This window comes from Meleagris gallopavo, chromosome Z (assembly GCF_905368555.1).
Source record: "Meleagris gallopavo chromosome Z, MGAL_WU_HG_1.1, whole genome shotgun sequence".
Lineage (NCBI taxonomy): Eukaryota > Metazoa > Chordata > Aves > Galliformes > Phasianidae > Meleagris > Meleagris gallopavo.
In genome coordinates this window covers 55,563,453-55,584,648 of record NC_139435.1, presented here as the reverse complement: position 1 = coordinate 55,584,648, position 21,196 = coordinate 55,563,453, and the positions used below count along the sequence as shown (strand labels likewise).

At 41.2% G+C, this 21,196-nt stretch overlaps 1 long non-coding RNA gene across 2 annotated transcripts in view; it reads right to left on the bottom strand.

Moving 5' to 3' along the window:
• Positions 1–4,464: 4,464 nt before the first annotated feature.
• The window catches only part of LOC146542297 (uncharacterized), a 33,432-nt gene continuing 16,700 nt past the window's right edge, over positions 4,465–21,196 (bottom strand). Inside the window, exons 1-2 of one of the 2 annotated variants that reach the window (XR_014880659.1) lie at positions 14,577–16,623; positions 4,465–6,759 (exon numbers count right to left, since the gene is read on the bottom strand). This is a non-coding gene — a long non-coding RNA (uncharacterized LOC146542297). Of the gene's footprint in view, positions 6,760–14,576; positions 16,624–21,196 lie in introns of those variants that run through there. The other variant, XR_014880658.1, reaches the window with a different exon arrangement.

Sequence of the window (21,196 nt, the reverse complement as noted above, 5' to 3'; positions counted from 1 at the left end):
CCTGACCTTGGTGCCAGGGAAGGTTATGGAGTAAATTGTCTTGTAGGAGATCATGCAGCACGTGCAGGACAACTGGGGGATCAGGCCTAGCCGGCATGGATTCATGAAGACCAGGTCATGCTTGACCAGCCTGATCTCCTCCTATGATCTAATGACCTGTCTGGTAGATGAGGGAAAGGCTGTAGTTGTAGTCTATCTAGACTTCAGCAAGGCCTTTGACACTGTCTCCCACAGTATTCTCTTGCAGAAGCTGGCAGCTTGTGGCTTGGACAGGTACACTATTCTGGATAAGGAACTGGCTGGAAAGCCGGGCCCAGAGAGTGGTAGTGAATGGAGCTAAATCCAGCTGGCGACTGGTCACTAGTGGTGTACTCCGGGTGTACCCCAGGGGTCAGTGCTGGGGCCTGTCCTCTTCAATATTTTTATTGATGACCTGGATGAGGGCATTGAGTGCACCCTCAGTAAGTTTGCAGATGACAGCAAGTTGGCTGGAAGTGTCGATGTGCCTGGGGGTAGCGAGGCCCTACAGAGGGATCTGGACAGGCTGGATAGCTAGGCTGAAGTCAATGGGATGAGTTTCAACAAGACCAAATGCTGGGTCCTGCATTTGGCCACAACAACCCCAGGCAACATGACAGGCTTGGGGCAGAGTGGCTGGAAGACTGTGTAGATGAAATGGACCTGGGAGTACTGATTAATGCTTGGCTGAACATGCAGTGTGCCCAGGTGGCCAGGAAGGCCAATGGCATCCTGGCTTGCATCAGAAACAGGATTGGCAGCGGGAACAGGGAAGTGATTGTTGTGGCCGTATCTCGAGTACTGTGTCCAGTTTTGGGCCCCTCACTGCAAGAAAGACATTGAGGCCCTTGAGTTGGTTCAAAGAAGGGAAACAAGGATGATGAGCACAGGCCTTATGAGGAGCAGCTGAAGGAGCGGAGATTGTTCAGTTTGGAGAAGAGGAGGCTCAGGAGAGACATTATTGCTCTCTATAATTACTTGAAGGGAGGTTGCGGTGAGCTGGGGGTCGGCCTCTTCTCTCATGTAACTGGTGATAGGACTAGAGGGAATGGCTTCAAGCTGCTCCAGGGGAGATTTCGGCTGGACATTAGAAAATACTACTTTTCTGATAGAGTCGTCAGGCACTGGAATGGGCTGCCCAGGGGGATGGTGCAGCCAGCGACCCTGGAGGTGTTCAAGGAAGTATTCAAGTATTTAGGGTATATATATATAGGCCACATGTCTAATCAGCTTGAAGGCCACATGAGGGAGATGTGTGGGAATGCTACAAAAATGACTATGTCAGCTCTTTTTCAGACCCTTGTAGGCAAGTAGGAGGGACGTGGCTACAAAGGTGGCTGGGAAGTCATTTCTGTCTCTGTCAGTGGTGGGCTGACACCAGGAGGGTGACTGAGAAAGCGACTGCGAAGTCATTCATCACAGAAGTGGCTGACAGGTCAGTCCAGGACTCAGGGCTGGGATCTGGGCTTCTATGGTTCGATCTGTCAGCAACATGATTGGCACGTTGCTGCTTAGATCACCTCTGCCTAAATACCTGACAGGTCCCACACAGAAAGAGAACTGTTATGTCCATTCTGGCTGAGTACGTGCCTGGTCGTGTCTGAGAAGCTGAAAGGCCAACAGCAGGAACATGACTTGGAAGATCACAGAGAGACTAATTCTGCCTCGTCAGCTGACAGTGGGTCACAAGAAGGCTAACGGGCTGGGATATATGCTTGAAGAGCTTTTTTCTGAGATAATGGAACTTGACTTTATTATGGGAAGCAGCAGAAGAGACATACGCTGCCACCAAGTGCAGCTTGAAAGATGGAGACTGGGCCTGAGTAGGAGGAACATCCCACAAAGGGCAGAGCTGAGGTGCCAGAGATCACCCAGAGAAAGCCTGTGATCAGTGCATGGAGCTGGGAGTTAAGGAATAGCCAGTGAGGTGGATGGACCTCGGTTAAAATATGGAAGTGCCAGGGCATGAGGTACTGGCCTGAGACTGACAGCTATCACAGAGCACTAGTAGGATCCGCAGAAACTCTAGGTGGCTCCTGAGCAGAGAGCACTCGCACATTTGGTGTGGCACAAGCAACCTGTGCACCAGTAACTACATCCCACCTCAATTTTACATTCACAGTGCTTTCAAAGAAAGCCAGCACACAATTCCCCTTGAGCTTAGCATTATTGAGTATATAGAGAACAGAACTATCTATCTCTCCAAAATAACTTTGTTTCTTTCTTAGGAAGAGCAAAAAACTAAAGGAAGAAACCTCATATATCAGTAGTACTGAACCCTAGAGCACATGCATCCAAACTTTTGGTATGCCTGGGCCTCACAGAGTGAAAAGGAATTGTCTTCGGCCACATACAAAATAAATAATATAGACATAATACAGTTAATGTACATAACCTGCAAAATATTGTTTTAAAGTATTTTTTACTAAAAGAGAGAGAAAAAAAAAGCAACCAACCGTAGTGGGATATTTGATCTTGTTTTAGTGAAACTAATGCATCAGTCTGGTTCAAGGGAAGTGGTACAAATTCTTAGTGAGCACTCAAGATGTTCACGTGAGTTTTTTGATTAAATCTTACTCCTGCTGTACTTCACCCTTGAAAACAGTTGTTCACAAATGTGCATACTTCCAAAAACAATGACACAAGTCAAGTGTGATCGTGAAATGACAGAATTTAGTCTGGTCAGATGAGTCTGATAAAAGTCCGGTAGAGAGACACGATCAGAATTTTCTTTGACTTGATTGCAACTCTATGCATTCCATTTGAAAATTTGCGTGTCACTTACTTATGTCAACTGAAAATGGAGTTGCAAATATATGATGAATTTAGTGATTTCTTTGCAATCTTGCAACTTATTCTCAAGTCCCTTTATCAAAATAGAAAGCACAGCTCCATATTTTTCACTGTTCACAGGACTGTGTTTAGACACTGCATCAAAATGCAGTTATTTGCCATCACTTGAGTCAGCATTGCACTGTGCCCTCCCCGTGTCCTGGGGACAGACCAGACAGTGCTGGTTACGCACACTGATGTTCAGTTGTTGCGAGTGATGGGTGCATGCCTGGGCCGGGTTGGGCCATTCACTGCTGACACCATGATGGTGTGGGGCAGGAAGTGGCTGCGGGATGGGATGCCCAGGGCTTCATGCAGCTTCTTGACTGAGGGTTGGAAATGTTTGCCCTACAGCATTAAAAAAAAGATGATTTTCTGACTCTCATGCAGCCATAAAACTTCCTGCCCAAGACTTACTTTTTATAGGATCATAGAATCACAGAATCATTACAAATACAAGGTGTTGCACTTGGGTAGGAGCAATCCCTGGTACTTACACAAACTGGGGGAAGATCTCCAGTCTGACCAATCTGGTAGCTTCTATGATGGAGTGACAGCCTTGGTGAACAGGGGAAGGGAAACAATCCAGAGGGACTTGGACAGGCTGGAAAATATAATGAGGTTCTACAAGGACAAGTGCAGGGTGCTGCACTTGAGACAGGGCAATCCAAGGTACTTACACAAACTGGGGGAACATCTCCTTGAGAGCAGCCCTGAGGAGAAGGACTTTAGAGTCCTGGTAGACAAGAAGCTGGACATGAGCCAGCTGTGCTTGCAGCCCAGAAGGCCAACTGTGTTCTGGGCTGCATTAGAAAAGGGGGGGCCAGCAGGGAGAGGGAGGTGATTGTCTCCCTCTACTCTGTTCTTGCGAGGCCCCATCTGCAGTACTGAGTCCAGGCCTGGGGCCCCCAGTACAGGAAGGACATGCAGATCTTGGAGCAGGTCCAGAGGAGAGCCACTAAGATGATCAGAGGGCTGGAGCACCTCTGCTCTGAGGAAAGGCTGAGGGAACTGGGATTGTTTAGCTTGGAAAAGAGAAGGCTCCAGGGAGACCTCATTGTGGCTTTCCAGTACTTGAAGGGAGTATAGAAACAAGAGGGGGAATGGCTGTTTACCATGGTGGATAGTGACAGAGGAGAGGTTGGAATGAGATGGTCACTGTGATCTTTTTCAACCCAGGCCATTCTATGATTCATTTGTAAAGCTATAACACCTGTACCATTTCAAATGTCTTTTTTTTCTTTTTTCTTTTTGTCAAACAAACTCTCCAAACTTAGGTATTATTTTAGAAAGCTCTGCCTACTGACCCAGTGTCATTTTGAATATTCAGGTTTATATTGCCACCATCTGAGGTTTGCAAGACCTAAAAATGCCATTGATAGGCTTCAGAAATACCTGAGGTGATCACAAGGACAATCTCCTGGGTTAATGTTCTTGCAACAGCCACAGGCTTCATGTGCTCCAGATGACAATGACTGATAGCCAAATTACACTGCCAGTACCTGTATGTGTCAGGCTCAATATTAGACACAAAAAGCCTTAGTTGCTTTTGCAAATTGGCTTCATATGCCTGTTCACAAGATGAATGTTCCCATCAACGTAGGATCACAGAACTTCAGTTCAAACATAACACATTAAGTTTTATTAACTTATATTAAGTTCAAAAATATATCCTCTCTCTATATAAGCTATTTTCCCCTGGTTAATAACTCCTCAATAACTGCCACCTGGCCTCAGATGGAAGTTTTCCTTTAGAGGATGCTGGTGTGAGGTCCATATCAATCTTGTGGCATTTAGCAGAGGTTTGCAAAATGAGGAGCTCCTTTCCCTGGTTTTATTTTCTCTTCCTCACCTGCGTTGCTCTTCCTTTCAGCCTTGGACGTTTGGTGGGAGGTTGCAAAAGAAGACTGTCATCTTCTGGGCTTAGTTTTCTCTTTCTCCTCAGCCTCACCATTTTATCCAGCCTAGGCTATCTGGCTGGAGGTGGCAAACACAATTTGCCATCTTCTTGGCTTACTTTACCCTTGCGCCTCAGCCTCACAATTTCATCCAGCCTCAGATGTTTTGCTGGAGGCTCCCAGTTGAGACAGGATCTTCCTGCTTTTCTCTTAGTGTGGAGCAGTGGAGCACTAAGTCACGCGTTCTTCAGGCTTAGCAGGACAGCACCCAACTATCAGCAGTCTTGGCCTGAAGCTTTATTGTACCTGTTGTGCTCCATGGCAACAGGAGGCGTGATCTCCTAACATCATCACCTGCTAGGTGTGACTGTTCAGGCAGGTCTCAGAGCATCCCACTGCCTCCTCCTCCAGTCCAAACTCCAACAGCTTCTCTAGGAGGAGCCAATGGGTAACAGTGTTGCAAGGGTTCCTCAGGAGCAGGTAGACACAGCTATGCACTGCTCTCTCCTGAATAGAAACCATTCTCCAGTGTGACTCTCAGCCAGCTCTCTCCACACTCGGGTGCAAACCTAATCATCAGGGCCCATGGGCTTCTCTCCGTCCTCTGTCTCAACTGTTGCCTGGCACAATGGACTGAGCTTTTTTTTTTTTTTTTTTTTGCAGCCGGACTGTCCTCTGTGAGAATGGTTAGCTTAGGTAGAGACAGCGTCCAAAGGAAAGCAAAACATGCCACTATACCTTCACACCAAGAAGGGTCTGTGTATACACAGGCTGCACGAAACACAACCTGCAAAATGGTATTTCACAGCACCGCAACAGCACCTGGACAGAGCAAAGGGCTGTAAATACTGCAGCGCTTTGATCTGGACAGGCACAGAACAAAACAGATGAAAATAAATCCAAAGCAACAATATTCCTCTGATCTCCATTGCAGAAATTGACATTAGAAATGTACAACTAGTCTTCTCTTCTTTGGTTCATAACCACAGGAATCCTTGAACATCCCAATGAAGAGGAAGGTTCCCTTTTACAGTGTTAATGCAAGGAATCTTTACGTGGAACTAGAAAGGGACCTACATGCCCTGCACAGGGCAAATTTCCCACCAAGTTCACTTGAGATACAAAGGATATAGATCTGGCTGTATGTGGATTCACATAAGAAATTTCCTAGAGAGTCCATCAATCATTTAAAACACTTGAGAACAAGTAAAGAAATCAGTGATAGCACACCTCATGCTATACCTTTCCAGTTTCTACTGTTACCAGAACACTTGCCCTTTCCTTCCTTTCAGTTCCCTCTCCATGATCTATTAGCTAAGCAACAACTGGGAAATGCAAACAAAAGTGGCCCCCAGTCAGTGTGCAGTAAACTTCAGAGACCCACATATTTTTCACACCCATTAGGGTCATTTGAGTTAGTTACCCTATGGCTACTGCTGTGGGTGTACATTTCACTGATGTGGAAATACCTTCATGTTTGCTTACTGGATGACCTTTTTAAGTTCAGTTTCTGCAGAACCCAAAACCTATAACCTCCTTGCTACCATGGATTATCTACTGCACCTAATACAGAAAATTCAGCTACTGTTAACAAAGTGAATTGTTTAGCTTTCTCTTCATTTTATCTTCGAGTTTGGGTGAGAAACTCATCAATGTAAATTACACTAGCCTTCTCAAGGTCTTCCCACTCCACGTTAACATACTGTGCAAAGTACAGCCCATAACAATTACTCTGGGGAAGCATTTTCTGAGGCCTTCCACAGTCACAGCAACAATTTGTCAGTTCCTCTTTCCTGCAGCTTTCCTCAGCTAAATAATTTTTCTGCTTTGTGGTACTAAATAATTATGGCTTATTTTATTTGCCAGTTTTTTTTCTTTCCTCCGTTACAGGTATCTTCTGTTAATTCTCTCACAGAGAAATCATAGACACATGCTCAGCATCAGGACAAGAATTTCTCAGGCAATGGTAGAGAATGTGATGTAGCATCACAGTAGACATTTTTGCCACATTCTGCAAAAAAAAAAAAAAAATCTTAAGTTGCCAATTTAAATGGTGCAGACATATTCCTAAAATGTATCAAGTCATTATAGCTTTCTAACACAGAACATTCTTTTTGAGTGGAATTTAGTTTGAGAAGCCAAAGCCTCTACCATTCTACTCTGTGCTCCCCCTGGACTGCATAACCTTCTTCCAAAGAAAGGAAAGAACGTTTGGGGACTCTTCCCTCAGTTCAGAGGGAAATATTTGCTGAAGTTTGTAGGACAGTTTCCATCACAGGATCAGAAGTGGATAGTGTCAACTGTCAGGACATGCTTTAATCAAAGCTCAAAAAAACCACAGACATGCTGTACTTTAGATCCGACCACACTATCCTTACTTCCTTTCCAAGACACGTGGCATATACTGCAATACTCTTCTACACAGTCTGATGTTTCAAAACACACACTTGTGATGGACAAATGTAGAACATTTCATATTTGCTGATATCAGGATCAGTTACCTCCACATACTGAGCAGCACGTACCCAGCCCAGACACTAGGATGAACAGAAATATATCAGTTGATATTGCTAGTAAAGGAGTGGTGAAAACAAGCTCAGTTATAACATGCCTGCAAAGCAAGGAGTAGATGAAAACTTGAGAGCCCCCAGTTCAGCACCAAAACATACAACAGTCCCCTTTTGGAATTATAAAGCATGGTGCTGCAATTAATGATGATTCTTAATAACCCTAAGAAAACAGCTACTAAAATATTAAGACCTTCAGTAATGCAAAGTGAGAAGTTTAAACACAATTCAACTGTTCTGTGCCTTTAATGCTTTGGATATTTATAAGAACCAAATTTCATACATATTGTTTAGCATTACTGAGTTCGTGTGTGCCTCGTAGGACTATCAAGTCATAATTTATCAGTGTTCTTTCAGTTGCTCACAATGGCAGCTCGTAGGCTTTCCTCCAATAACACACATGCTTTCCTCACTTCTTTTCTTGAGAACATTTTAGTTATGTATGAAGTCCTACCTGGTCTGCTTGCCTTGTCAAACATCTAAAGAAAAAAATACATCAGTGTCTTTTCAATTATACTGTAGGTGAAGATCTTTAGATTGAGGAAGTGCTGAAGCACTGGCATATGGCAAGCATCTCTGTGATGCCTATGAATTGCATCTACCTCATTAAACAATGGAAGCCATTCGTCACAAATAAAGGACATATGATTGACTTGATAATTTCAACTGAAACTTTGCTCTCTTTCCTCCATCATATGAGGCTTAATGTCAAATATATCCCATCTTAAAGACAGGATCACAAAGATTTTTTTTTTTTTTTTTTTTACACTGGATGAACTTCTACTCAAATATTTAGGAGTAACATTTATATTGTTTTTTTGTTTTTCTTTAGCACCTGCAATTCATTTATGGAGATCATTTAGAACCAGACTTTAGAAGCTAATTGCCCTGCAGATATAAGAAAGAATTCCCAAGGTTGGCTGGTAACATGAGCAATCTATAAAATCAAACAGCAGAAAGGTTTGTATTTTTGACTTAAAATACCAAGACCAATCACAATAGTGAAAACTGTAGTGAAGAAAAAGGAGAGTATAATTGCAAACCATTTTTCCTTTATTAAAAAGAAAAAAAGCAATTCGCTGTGAATTTCAGCATTAGGAAAGGCAGCTATTCTATTTTGCAAAATAAAAGAGCATGTTATGAAATCCCACATTAACGACTAAACAATGCTTCTTTCATAAAGAAAGAAAGAAATTATAAAAACACCATGCACAGTTTGTCACTGTAAGATTTGTCAAGGACACCAGACAGCGACTTGCATCTAACTGTATTTTAAAAATCTATTAAAATCTATCCACCTCCATGGCAACTCAAAGCATGCATTCCTCTCATACGATTGGATGAAGACTTTTTGTGGGTTCTGTTTTCATAGTCAATCTTTTGTTATATACCCAGTAATGTCTGGTTTCTTAATAAATATGTGAATCTATATGCAGACATAAATGAGAAGTGAAACATGCAACACGTACTGCTGCTTGTTATACTGTCCCTTAAATCAAACTTCCCATAAATTCTGTGGTCTTCAAAGGTAAGCACATTTCAATCCAATTATTGTAGCTTTTCACATATTAATGATGTAAGACCTGCTTACAAACTAATCTTATTTTATTTTCCTCATAATATGGGACTACTTCAATCCTTCAGAGCTCCCAGACTTCAACAAGTCATTCTAAGGAACCAACAGAACTAATTTTCTTAAAACTAGAGAATCAAAAGAGTAATTACAAGAATCCTTGATAAATTCAAAATATGAAGCACTTCAACAGAACTTCAGCAAGTTGGTGTTAAAGAAGAGATGTACTGAAATAGACTGCATTGTATGGCATGACCTAATAATTAGTAAACGCAGATTCTACTGTTCTGTAGGCCTGTTCCAAAGGCAAAAATGCAGAACTCATGACATTCACTAAAGATCTTCAAAAAACTACACATAGTGAAGTAAATGCAATTCTCAGTTGAACAAAGCATGAGAAGGACTTCACCCAACTTTCCAAAAGTTGGTTCCAAAGTTCTTAAGTTGTACAAACCTCTACAATTTAAGGTACAAAAGTGTCTAAGATATTAAGTAGAGTGACACAAAACACTCCATGACACTTCATCTCCAGCTTCCCCTTCCATGGACCAAATATACCAAATAATAAAGTTATCCACCCTACGCACACAGCACTGAAATGTTCATCATGTTCCAAATCACTCTGCACGTACCTTTCACAACTCAATCAAGAAAATGTTCAAATATTTTCCAGTAATCAAATGGCAAATCAGCTAAAAGCCTTTGATTAGGATTGCTAAGCAATTAGATGTTTTCTCAACACACTCTCTGACAAACTGAAGAAGTAGATGCAACTCAAAGTGGAAATAATTACTCTTTGCCTCTTTCATGTTCAGCGCAGCACTTTTAAGACCATCAGCTGTCACTTACACTCATGGCCAAGTTTCTGAACACTCCATCCTTCACTGTAACTATGAAAAATACAAAACACTTCCATAATGCTATCAAATCATAGAACACAGGACTAGAGATGACTTTGAGTTTTCTGTTAGCATCAACCTGGTCCAGTCAAGTTGCTATGACTCTTTCCAAACATCCTTTTCACAACACTTGAACAACCATGCTAAAGGTGTTTCCTGTCTGCAGGTAACTTTGAAACTGGCTCAGAAAGAAGAAAGGCAACCACATACGGTATCTTTCCAGGAGCTCACCTGCCAATAACAGTGTCTGTGAAGTATCATCAGCACTGTGTTTCCACCCTGTATATTCATGGGAGTGAAGTAAGGAAAACCAGCAAATAACTGAAACGGAGGTAAACTTACAAAACAAACCCCTCTTTTCAGTGGCTAAAATTCATTTCAGGGCTAAAATGGAGCCAAAACCTCCAAGATGAGAACTGACAGTTCTAAACTAGTACTCAGACACTGCATGGTTTATGATTGGGTGTTTCTTCATGTTTTTGTTGTTGTTTTGTTTGTTTGTTTTAAATACCACTTCTATGGTTTCATCAGTTTTGAAGTAAAAGCCACCTCACTAATTAAAAAGTCTCAAAATACATCAATATGAGATTAAAAACTACACCAGTGATTCAGTAAAGGACTTTTGTTCTACAATGAAAGTTTTGAACTAATGCCCCTCTGCAGTAACCAGGGAAGCCTTACAACACCCAGACCAGCCCCAACTGCATCATGTCCTATTGCCCACTTTTACATTAGATAGGAGTTTCAGAAGGTTCAAAAGGAGTCAACAGGAAGTGTCTTTCAAACTCAGCTGGCAAAGAATTCCACCTATTCCCAGTGGATTGAATCTTATTCCACACTCTTTCCCCTGCTCTCTTTTCTGCAGAGAAGTAGCAAATTACATTTATTGATCTGACCAAATTCTAAATTGGGCAGTTACATTTGGTTTCTCTGCAGTAATCTGCTATTTCAACAGAAATCATACCCACATCACATCTTATAACTCTGAGGAATTTTTTTTTTTTTTACTGCTAAATTAGCTGCTGTGCTCCACCTTTGAGTTGCAGTGATCTCTTAAGCTGACTTCAGGACTCCCAAGAGTCTTGTTTGACCTAATTAACTAAAGCTGATGAAGAACTTGCAGATCCTTTATTTAGAATTGTACAGAATAACAAATCTTACCAACACTTATGGGGTAAGAGAAAGTTATCCTCCTTCTTCGTATTATTTTTCTTTCTATGGAAGTCATATTCCGGTCTGGGCAACCACCTAACAGCTACACACACGCATGTCACCACAACAAATTCAACGGTGCATTTCTATCCAACTCTGTACCTTCCGAAGTCTGCTCTGAAGACTTTGTTTTGTTTCCTTTTTCTGTCTTGTCTTGCCTCTTTGGGGTACTCACAAGAATAAACTTGGCTTCCCATAGCAGTACAAATAAGAACGCTATTTTTACTTTCCCTCCCAGTACATAAGAAGTGTAATATCAGAGAAGGGAATTTCTGGCACTTATTTGCCTTTGTAATACTAAAAAGAGACAAGCAGAACCTTCTTTAAAATTTCTTAGGCTCCCCAGAGAAGGAAAAAAGTTACATTATCCAAATTAATCTTAAAGAACAACACAGATTATAACACGAGAGAAAAACGGTGTCACAGACTTAGTGACAATAAACATACACCTGTATGCTCACATGTGCATTTCAGCAGTCACAGTTCTCAGAAACTCCACCCACGTTATAAGCAACACAGTAAACAGAAGTTACATAGCATGGAATTAAAACATTCAGTTCCTGTTAACTTTTTCCCAAAAATTTCACATAACAGCACTGGAAGTAGGAAAATCCAAAGTCAGTAGGTTATACAGCATGGTGACCTTAAGGACAGAAAGTAGATACTAACACTGATTGATCGTATGCTCATCTGCAAAGCCTGTAAACGGGCAGATCAGAACAAACACTTCTTTATTTTCCAGTACCAGAACAGTACATCCGCACACAAAGCACTTATCCAAATGGAAATAAGAAATGTTCTTTATTATCTCAAAACCAAAAAAGCATTTACTCTTCTAGAAATATTAAATATTTACTATCTATTACAGATTACTCCAAGTACTTTTAGATGGGCATACAGTTTTTTTAACCAGATTACCAGCACTGTTACAAAAAACATTCAACACAAAGACCTTGAACAGATTTTCCCCTGGCTTTCATACCAGTATTATTTGTTTTTCTATACCTTTCCAGACAGAGAGAAAACTCCTGTATTTTCAGAAGTCATATTGCTTTCTTAGCACTTAGAGAGAGAGATGTTCTGAGTAGTTGGATTATGATACTACAAAGCACAGAGAACATCACCATACATCATCTTGTTTCAAATTCTTTTTAACCACAACCTTCCCTTAAGAACTCACGGCACATAAATGCCTTTTTCTCTACAGTCTCAGCTTCTAGTTCTAACAACATGATTATTTACTTTTCACATTGTCAGCAGAAACTGTAAGACTATGGCAACACTGTGTGGTACTCAGGCCCAGCTTTCCAATACATGTTTTATAGTCTACAAATCAGAAGTACTGCACAGCTCCTAACTGAAAGCTATTCGAGCTTCATCCTGGTAAGAGCAAGGGCTCTGCGGTCAGAGAGAAGTGAGGAAGGCTTTATACGACTTCATTTTCTACAATGGTTTCTCCAATCTGAGCTTTGCTTTACCCTCCCCTTCCTTAGCTTTCTCTTCTCCCCCCAGCTTCTTTCAGCTGAGCTCTTTTGTCTTGGATCAGCAGAGCACCCCTTTTCAGGCAGTTTTAGTTGCTCCAGGTTTCCCAGACATTGCAATTCCTGAGCGTGTTGTCTAACTGAGAGGTAGGCAAAAACCTTACAACACACCCCAACTGTAGTAACAGAGAAGGTGCTTGGAATTTTTAATTGAAACAAACTTGTCTCCCTAACCATAATCCAAGCAAGAAGTCTGCCAAAACATAGGATGAACAGCTCAGCCTATTCAGAGCTACCAAGAGATGTTTTGTTTGGCAGTTGTCTATTATGTAGCACTACTGCACTGCACAGTGCCTACTGTTGCCATTTATAGGTACTGACTTACTGAAAACATCCGCATTAACAACCAGCACTTTTAATTTTCACTACGGTTGAGAACTTTTCTACTGACAAGGCACATCAGCATGGTCAATAACATTAGATTTCTTACATGATTCATATTTCAATGAGGGACTAATAAGAACTTCTGCTGGTGCCAACCCAATACTAAGCAAGTATTTCACTTTAGTCTCGTAACACATTTTATGATGTGACCTTTCTGTCATTTCTAACCAAACAGCACACTAGCACTGCCACATCCATTTGTGCACCCACTACAATTCCTCAGGCTTCAGAAGGATAGTTCGCCAATGGACACATTTCACTCACCTCCCTAACAACAGCAGAGATTGTTCTTTCATGTCAGAAAAGCTACGCTGCCACATCAGTAGCACTGAACGTAAGAAAGCTTTACTTTTTACTGTGAAGGCAGTCAAACACCGACAGCTATGCCCAGAGAAGCATTGGAGTCTCTGTCACAAAGAGGATCAAAATCTGTCTGGACCGCGTTCTGGTGTCCTGCCTCTGCTAGCAGCCAGCAGGACTGCCTCAGGAGGCTCCTCCTGACCTAAATGATTTTGTGGTAATTTTTATATTATTTTTTGTATGATTTCAGAGGGAAAAAGCAAAATATTTTTTCCCCTGCTATGAAGCTTTGCCAATTTCTTTTTTGAAGCTGATGCCTGCTTTCAAAGTTACATGAAGCCAGAAAATCTTGTCCCCTGTTATTTAAGAATACAATAACATTGTGTGGAATGAGCTAGAATAGAAAGCAGTCCCAGAAATAGAAACATTAAAGTTTATAGCTAGACTTTTCTTACTCCCTCTCCTCAAAATGTAACTATAACAGTCAAAAAGGAACAGATCAGTAGAATGGAAGTTTAACTCATTTCTAAGTAAAATATTTCTCCTTTCTCTGCTTCAATACTACTGCCATGCTCCTGTTGCCTTCTTCATAAGACACTGGGAAGAGAGAAAAAACTACTTATAGAAACATACAACAACAGAGGTAAGCATTCAGAATGGAAAAAACAAAGAGTGCTGGATGTAACAGTGGTATTGAGAAGATTGTGTATTGCATGTGCCATCATAGAAGAAGCAGAAGCAACACAAAGAAAGCTGATTTCATAATAGACTTGATTGCTTTTTGCAAGGAGGAAAGAAAGTGGCTCATTGTGCTAGAGATGGACCAGACTCATCTTTTCTGCCTTTATTTCCCAAATATCTAACTACTAACACTTCAGGTTTAAATAAGGTTTTACATACATACATAGAGGTACTTACATTACATACATAGAGGTATTTCTCTAAACTAAAGAAAGAAAGGAAATTGGTGTTTCAACTTACTTACAGTTATTGGTCCTAATGCAATAGCTACAGATTAGAATTACTAAGAAAAAAAAAAACTGTCAATAAATAAAAAGGAAAAAAATATTTTCAGATATGCAGGTTTCTTATTTGCTGTTCCATAGGATTTGACCATTAAAAAATATATATTTAGATTATAATGAAAGCAGAGCTAGGTGACATTGTCTATCAGCAACTGAAAACTAATATAAAATAGATGAGTAAAAGTGAGTGTCTATTTTTAATACTGGAAGAAGCAATAACATGGAAAGATTTATGTTTGAGTTCTTCCTCTATTAAACCCCGGACACCAAAACAAATACAGACTGTGCTGAGGGACTTGCAGAGATCTTCATTTTAGTGACACTCACCCTGTCCTAGGCTCACATGATAGACTCTGATGGAGCAGATCCCAGAGAGATCCTTCCCCCCTGGCAGTCAGCTCTTAAATGGGTCTAGAGAGGTGGAGCCAGGCTCCACCCCTTCCTGCAGCACAGGTGAACTGCCTTCACCTATGCTCCCATGGCTGACTCATTGCTCGCCTCAGGTGATTAATCAGAGCAGCCCCATACACTACCTGAGCCAAGAGTACCTGACTTGCCCTTTATGTTGAGTGATATTACAGACCATTGGTGGTAAGGAGGAAGAAGTTAATGGCCCACATTGTGCCACGGTAGGTTTAGATTGGATATTAGGAATACTATCTTCACAGGAAAGGTGGTCAAGCACTGGAACAGGCTGCCTAGGGCAGCAGTGAATTTCTCATGCCTGGAGGTATTTAAGAGATGCGTGGACATGGTGCTAAGGGATAAGGTTTAGTGGCAAGATTTGGTAGTTCAGGCTGGTGGCTAGATTCAGTGATCTAAAAGGTCTTTTCTAAGCTAAATGAATTATGATTCTATGATTTTAAGTTATTGTGTGTTACTGGGTACCACTGGAGTAGAGAATTAAGCTCCAATACTTCGTTTCCAAGCTACAAAAACATAGTCACATCAATGACACAAGTAAATCTTGTGTTATTTCAAAATATATACATATTAGAAACATCACTATTAGAAACCTGCTGAGGCCATATTAGGTATGCATTCAATCCATTAAAGCTGGGACTGGAAAGCCCCAGGAGAGTAAGACAGATTTTTCTATGATTATGTAGATGACCTTACCCTTCTCACTCAAAACCTAACACCTAGCATCTGAGATTGTGCCCTACTCTACAGCTGCACTTCTTTGTATGTGGACAAAGTGAAAGACTGGGAAATCTCTATTCATGTTTTAAAACATTTCCACAGAATATGCTTGTGATCAGAAGCACAATACTTATGAATATTATACAGTATACTTTATTATTTTACAAGTATTCATACCAGTACTTGGAATATATTCTTAAATACAGGGGCAGAATTGGATTTATTTACTTTTACCAACACATGATAAAGGACGATAATCTCTGAGTCAGAATTGCATTATGTTCTGACTACATTCTGCTATATCAATTGGTATACCAATCTTAAGATACTTAGTTTTAAAAAATTAATGTAATTGTCCTACTGAGAACGCAAATATTCTGAACTGGTTGCTGTTCACAAACAGTGAATTAACTTCAAGCACTAGTAAGGATAAATTGCAGGAAACTATTTTTTTCCCACAAGGAGAGTGCGCATCAGGAGCAGTCACCCTATATAAGCTATGTGTTTTACTACACTCCAAAGTTATGAAGCATCAGTACTACTGCTGCCCTTAAAAAGTTTACTCAGCTCATTTGAGAATAACCATACAATGCAAGATTATCGGAAGTCACACCTTTTTCTGCAGGCACTTCACTAAATGCCATCTTTTAGTTTTATCTTCCCAATTTGACCTTCCACCTTAGGTGACCGTCTGAAATGCTGCTTTTCCAAATCTCCCCACAACAGTCCCAGTATAGAAAAGGTAGATAAGAGCAGCTGTGAGCATGCAGGAGTATCAGTCAACCTCGCAGGAAACTGCACTAAGAACTCTGCCATCATGTCACCATCAGCACTGCTATTCACATTAACTAAACTAACTCTAGGCCTAGTCAGCCCTTCTGCTGCAGTGAAGGTAAAAGATAATTCATCAGAGCATACCTTAGTCATTCTTTGGGCTGAGGTATTGGGGTTGGATGTTTGTTAAAACTTCCCAAGTAACGTAGTTACCTTTTCAGCTATAAATGGATGAAAATCTGTTCAGAAATGACATCTGCTGCCTATGTGCCAGTGCCTCCCTAACAAACGAACGGAATATCGAATTCTGCCAGTGAGGAGCAACAAGAAATAAAAAATACAGATAGAATTCTTTAAAATAGGTGCATATCAGGCAACACCCTGATTTTATGAAAAGCAAACAGGAATAAATAACAGAACTGCTTCCTGCTATCAAGGAATTTGTAAGAGAGCTCTGCAGAACAATGTTTCAATTTCAGAACTTAATAAACACAAACTACAATGAACAAAAAGCACTATACATTTTAATAACTATTTCTTAGATTCCCTTCTGGAAGACGAATTACAGTTTCTTAAGGAAAAACACTCATCCTCTGTTACTGACAATTGCCTTTTTCAAGTGAATATAGGTTGCAGGAATATCCTGCAAGAGAGAAAAACCTGTAAGTTAGAAAGGCAAGACTTGCAGTTTTCAGTGTTAATATGTTTATACCATTTATTTATACGTGTATATAATTGCCTGTATACCACATTCACACTATCTCCCTCATCACTGTGTCAAAAACACTGCTATGGACTCAAGCCAGCATTCAAACTGGACAAGTAGTTTCCGTCCCACAAAGCTCCCGAAGTGTTCAGAAAGACTGTTCTGTGTGAAATGCCCTCGAGTATAAAAACAGTGGGTAAACCAATTATGACCAAATGAGAAGTCTCTTGCTAAGCCTACATGCTGTTGCCTTGGAATGGACATGATCAAAATAAGAGATCTACATTTAGCAAATTGTCTTCATGCTGCAAAGAGCATCTGAGCCCAACGGCATGCTAACAGGTGATGAGCAAGTAGGCATGAAGTGTGACAAGTAGAAAGAGCTCTGAGAAATGAGCAGCTTGCAGTTAGCAGAAAGGGATGAGGAAGAGCAGTAACAACCAGGGACACTGACTGCAGAGATGTAAGCTAGCCAACACCAGTGCCTGTTGTGCAGCTCACAGAATGCCATCAGCACCACTACAGGCCTCCTCTTCAGCATGCCACATTACCTTAAGTGACAAGGACCTAGGTTTAAAAAAAAGCAACAAAACAAAACATCCACCATCCAATTTGTGTCTAGCTCCCATTCCAGTCTTTCACTGAGCAAACAAGTATTCCATTACCTGCATAAAACTTGGCTATCCTCCTTCTAGCAAAAAACTGCCCAAACCCACCCAGCACAGCTCCAGGTGTTTGCCTTTTGCTGCTCCCATGGCAGATGGGCTCCAACTCTGCCTGTGCTATCAAGTTTGTCAAGTTCTCTATGTTTCATCTCATAAGAAAATAGGTCATTTAAACCGAAATCATCCTTGTACTCCATCACCTCTGTTAAAAATAAATAAATAAATAAATAAATAAGTAAGTAAGTAAGTAAGTAAGTAAAGCCCCAGATGCTCAGAGCAGCCTCAACTGGTTTGTAAGGACATGTGGGGAGCCCAATATCAGCACCGCTAATCTGCAGGTGAAGAACAGCAGTCAGCCACTCACAATCATTTCCATAATCAAATGTGAGCTTTAAATTTTTAGAACTTCAACACTGTGTAATAATCCAGGAAGACATTTTTTCAGCATGATGAGAGTTTTGAAAGGAATATTAAGAAAATTGTATTCAAAATGGCAAGGAAAAATCCGCCCTTTTGATAGGCAAGCCAGACACTGAGGAATTAAAAAGAGATTAAACAAGTACAGCTTCATGAGGAAAAAATACTTTCAGCCCTACAAAAATCTGGGGAAAAAAAAAATGCTACTTCAGTTTCTTGTCTGATCCTCTTCCAATCCATCCTTTGTAATTCTGTGATCCCGTGCTGTTACCTAAGAAACCAAAGGAGGTTTGAAGGGCTCTGACCAAAACTGAGCATGTACTCAAGCAGAAGAGGTAGCAGCACACACAAAACAAGCACAGGCTGTTCCATGGAGAGGACTGCAATTATGCAAACAATTCCAGTAACAAAAGGAAAAAAAGTAGTCTGAAACATGAGGAATCCGATGCTCTTTTCTTTTTAAATACTAGGTGTATTTATACCAGAAGACAACAAAAGAGAAAACTATATGTCCTGATACATACATTTACAGAAATACACATTCAGAATGCACTCATCAGGACATTCAAAAAAGTTCAAGAAACAAAATGGGTAAAACTGGAAAATAACCACATGCAGTAGTTAAGTAGTAAAAGTCTGAAACAAAGCACCCTTCTTCATCAGACACTTTTCTGTAATTGTCTTAAAATGATAATGCAAATTATTAAATGTGCTTCACTAAGCAGCCTTCTAAGGTTTCACATGGAAAAGGTCCAACTGGAGGAGTCTTACAAGTATTAGAAAGATTTAATGGTGCATATGGGGAAGATTTCTGATTTGGGGGATGACAAATATTGCTCTCTATAATTAGGAAATAAATCTAATTTCATCACATAGAGAAATGAAAGATAAGGACAACCTTGGGTAGGGTAACAGTACCTTATCTGAATGGCCTTCATCTCCCTCACTATCTAAGACCCAGTATCTGCCATCTCTTATTTTCTAACAAGCTCTACATTCTTACTTCTATAAACTATCTCTAACTATCCCCTTTCACCCCCTTATTCTCAGTCACTGCGAAGCTTTCTTGCCTTTTTACTTTCATTTATGGGGCCCTTCTCACCTTTCAATTCCCCCCTTTTCTTTAATCTAGCAAGATTTCTACCTGCTAGATTACTACTTCTGAGCATGTGAAATAAGCCCCACTTTCCACCTTTTGCCTTAACTCATGTCTCTTCCATACCTCATACTCCCTTCTAGTATTCTGGTACAGGCACACAGAGAACATGCTCTTGTCCAGGCAGTTATTTCAGGGAGGGGGGGAAAGACCCCACAGGTAATGGTTGTGCTTCCATTATCTTGTCAGTAGCAGCTATTGCAAATCTTGCCTTATGGTTTCCTTGTCTCACAAAACTGCTACTGTTGGTAAACCAGGTGTCTTCTGCATCTACTAAGGGATCGTCCTTCAGGTCCGACTGGCTGGAAATTGCAGCTTCAGTTGTTTCAAAGCAGTCATGAAACACTGGTTGTCCAGGAGTTCCACTAAGGAAAGATACCGGGTTGATAATATTAGTTACAATTATTTCCACATCATCCTGCTGTATCAGGATGGCCTGGTATTACCCAGGTGGCCAAGATGGCCAATGGCATCCTGGCCTGCATTAGAAATAGCGTGGCAAGCAGGAGCAGGGAGGTGATCATCCCCCTCTACTCAGCACTGGTGAGGCTGCACCTCGAGTACTGTGTTCAGTTTTGGGCCCCTGACTGCAAGAAAGACATTGTGGCCCTGGAGCGTGACCAGAGAGGGGCAATGAAACTGGTGAGGGGTCTGGAGCACAAGTCTTATGAGGAGCGGCTGAGGGAGCTGGGATTGTTTAGTCTGGAGAAGAGGAGGCTTAGGGGAGACCTCATTGCATCTATAACTTCCTGAAGGGAGGTTGGGGTGAAGAGGGGTTTGGCCTCTTCTCCCATGCAACGGACAGGACCCGGGGAAATGGCCACAAGTTGTATCAGAGGAGGTATAGGTTAGACACGAGGAAAAACTTTTTCTCTCAGAGGGTGATCAAGGCACTGGGATGGCCTGCCCAGAGAGGTTGTGGAGTCGCTGTCTCTGGAAGTGTTCAAGAGGTGTCTGGATGAGGAGCTGTGAGATATGGTTTAGTAGTTTGTGGTAGCAGTGGTAATGAGAAGACTAGATGATCTTATAGGTCTTTTCCAACCTTGTGGTTCTATGATTCTATGATTCAGGAACCTTTGGGATGACAGCCAATGCCCCCCTTTTACCTCCAATACAGCAGACACTGTATGAGATATTAAAACTGTTATTCTTATAATGCCTAGCATAACTTCACTGGCTTCTTGAATACTGAGTACCAGTGCAGCCACCGCCCTTAAGCACCCTGGCTATCCCTTACTCACTTCATTAAGCGGTTTGGAGAAGTGTGCCACTGCCCTTTGATAGAGTCCATGGCTCTGGGCAAGGACTCCCAGGACCATTTCTTGGTGTTTTTTGTTTGTTTGTTTGTTTGTTTGTTTGTTTTGCCTTTTTTAATGCAAGCTGGTAGCCCCAAAGCAGGGCCTTCACGAGTTCTTGTTTCCCTGCCTCCTCGTTTCATATGAAATTTTGGCTTTACCAACAGTCCTGTGTGTCCCCCAACAGTAGCTGTGTATCCACAGTCAGCACCATCCTGCCATTCCTGGGAATGTACGGAGTTCCTTGGCACTTTGTGGCTCACGGGTTTGGCAGATTCTTTCCTGACAGTCCTTAAGGTTTGAAGTCCAGCTGTAATCTCATATACCAAATACATCACTTGCTCTGGAGTTATTTGTGCTTTCTGTTGAGAAACTTGATAATCATTTAAACCAAGAAATTCAGCAAACTCACAGTCCATTGCACACAGTCCTCTTTTGTTTCTGTGACATCCACGTACTGCAGTAAAGTTCTACCCTGGGATGGAGGAACACAAGTCTCAGGCTCACGAGTTGACCAGCTCTCAAAAATCATTGAGCTGTTTTCACAACCCTGGGTAACACTGTCCAGGTTAACTGTGTCTTTTCTCCCCACATTTGGGTTCTCCTATTCAAAGGAAAATAACCTTAGACTTCCTTTGGCCAAAGCAGGCAGAAAGGGCCTTCAAATCCAGAAGGTAAACTTCACCTACTCATTCCTTAACTTGCTTAATAAAGTGGATGGATTTGCTACCACTGAGAGTATTCAACTATTCTATTACTTGCTCTCAGATCTTGTACCAAACTATAGCACT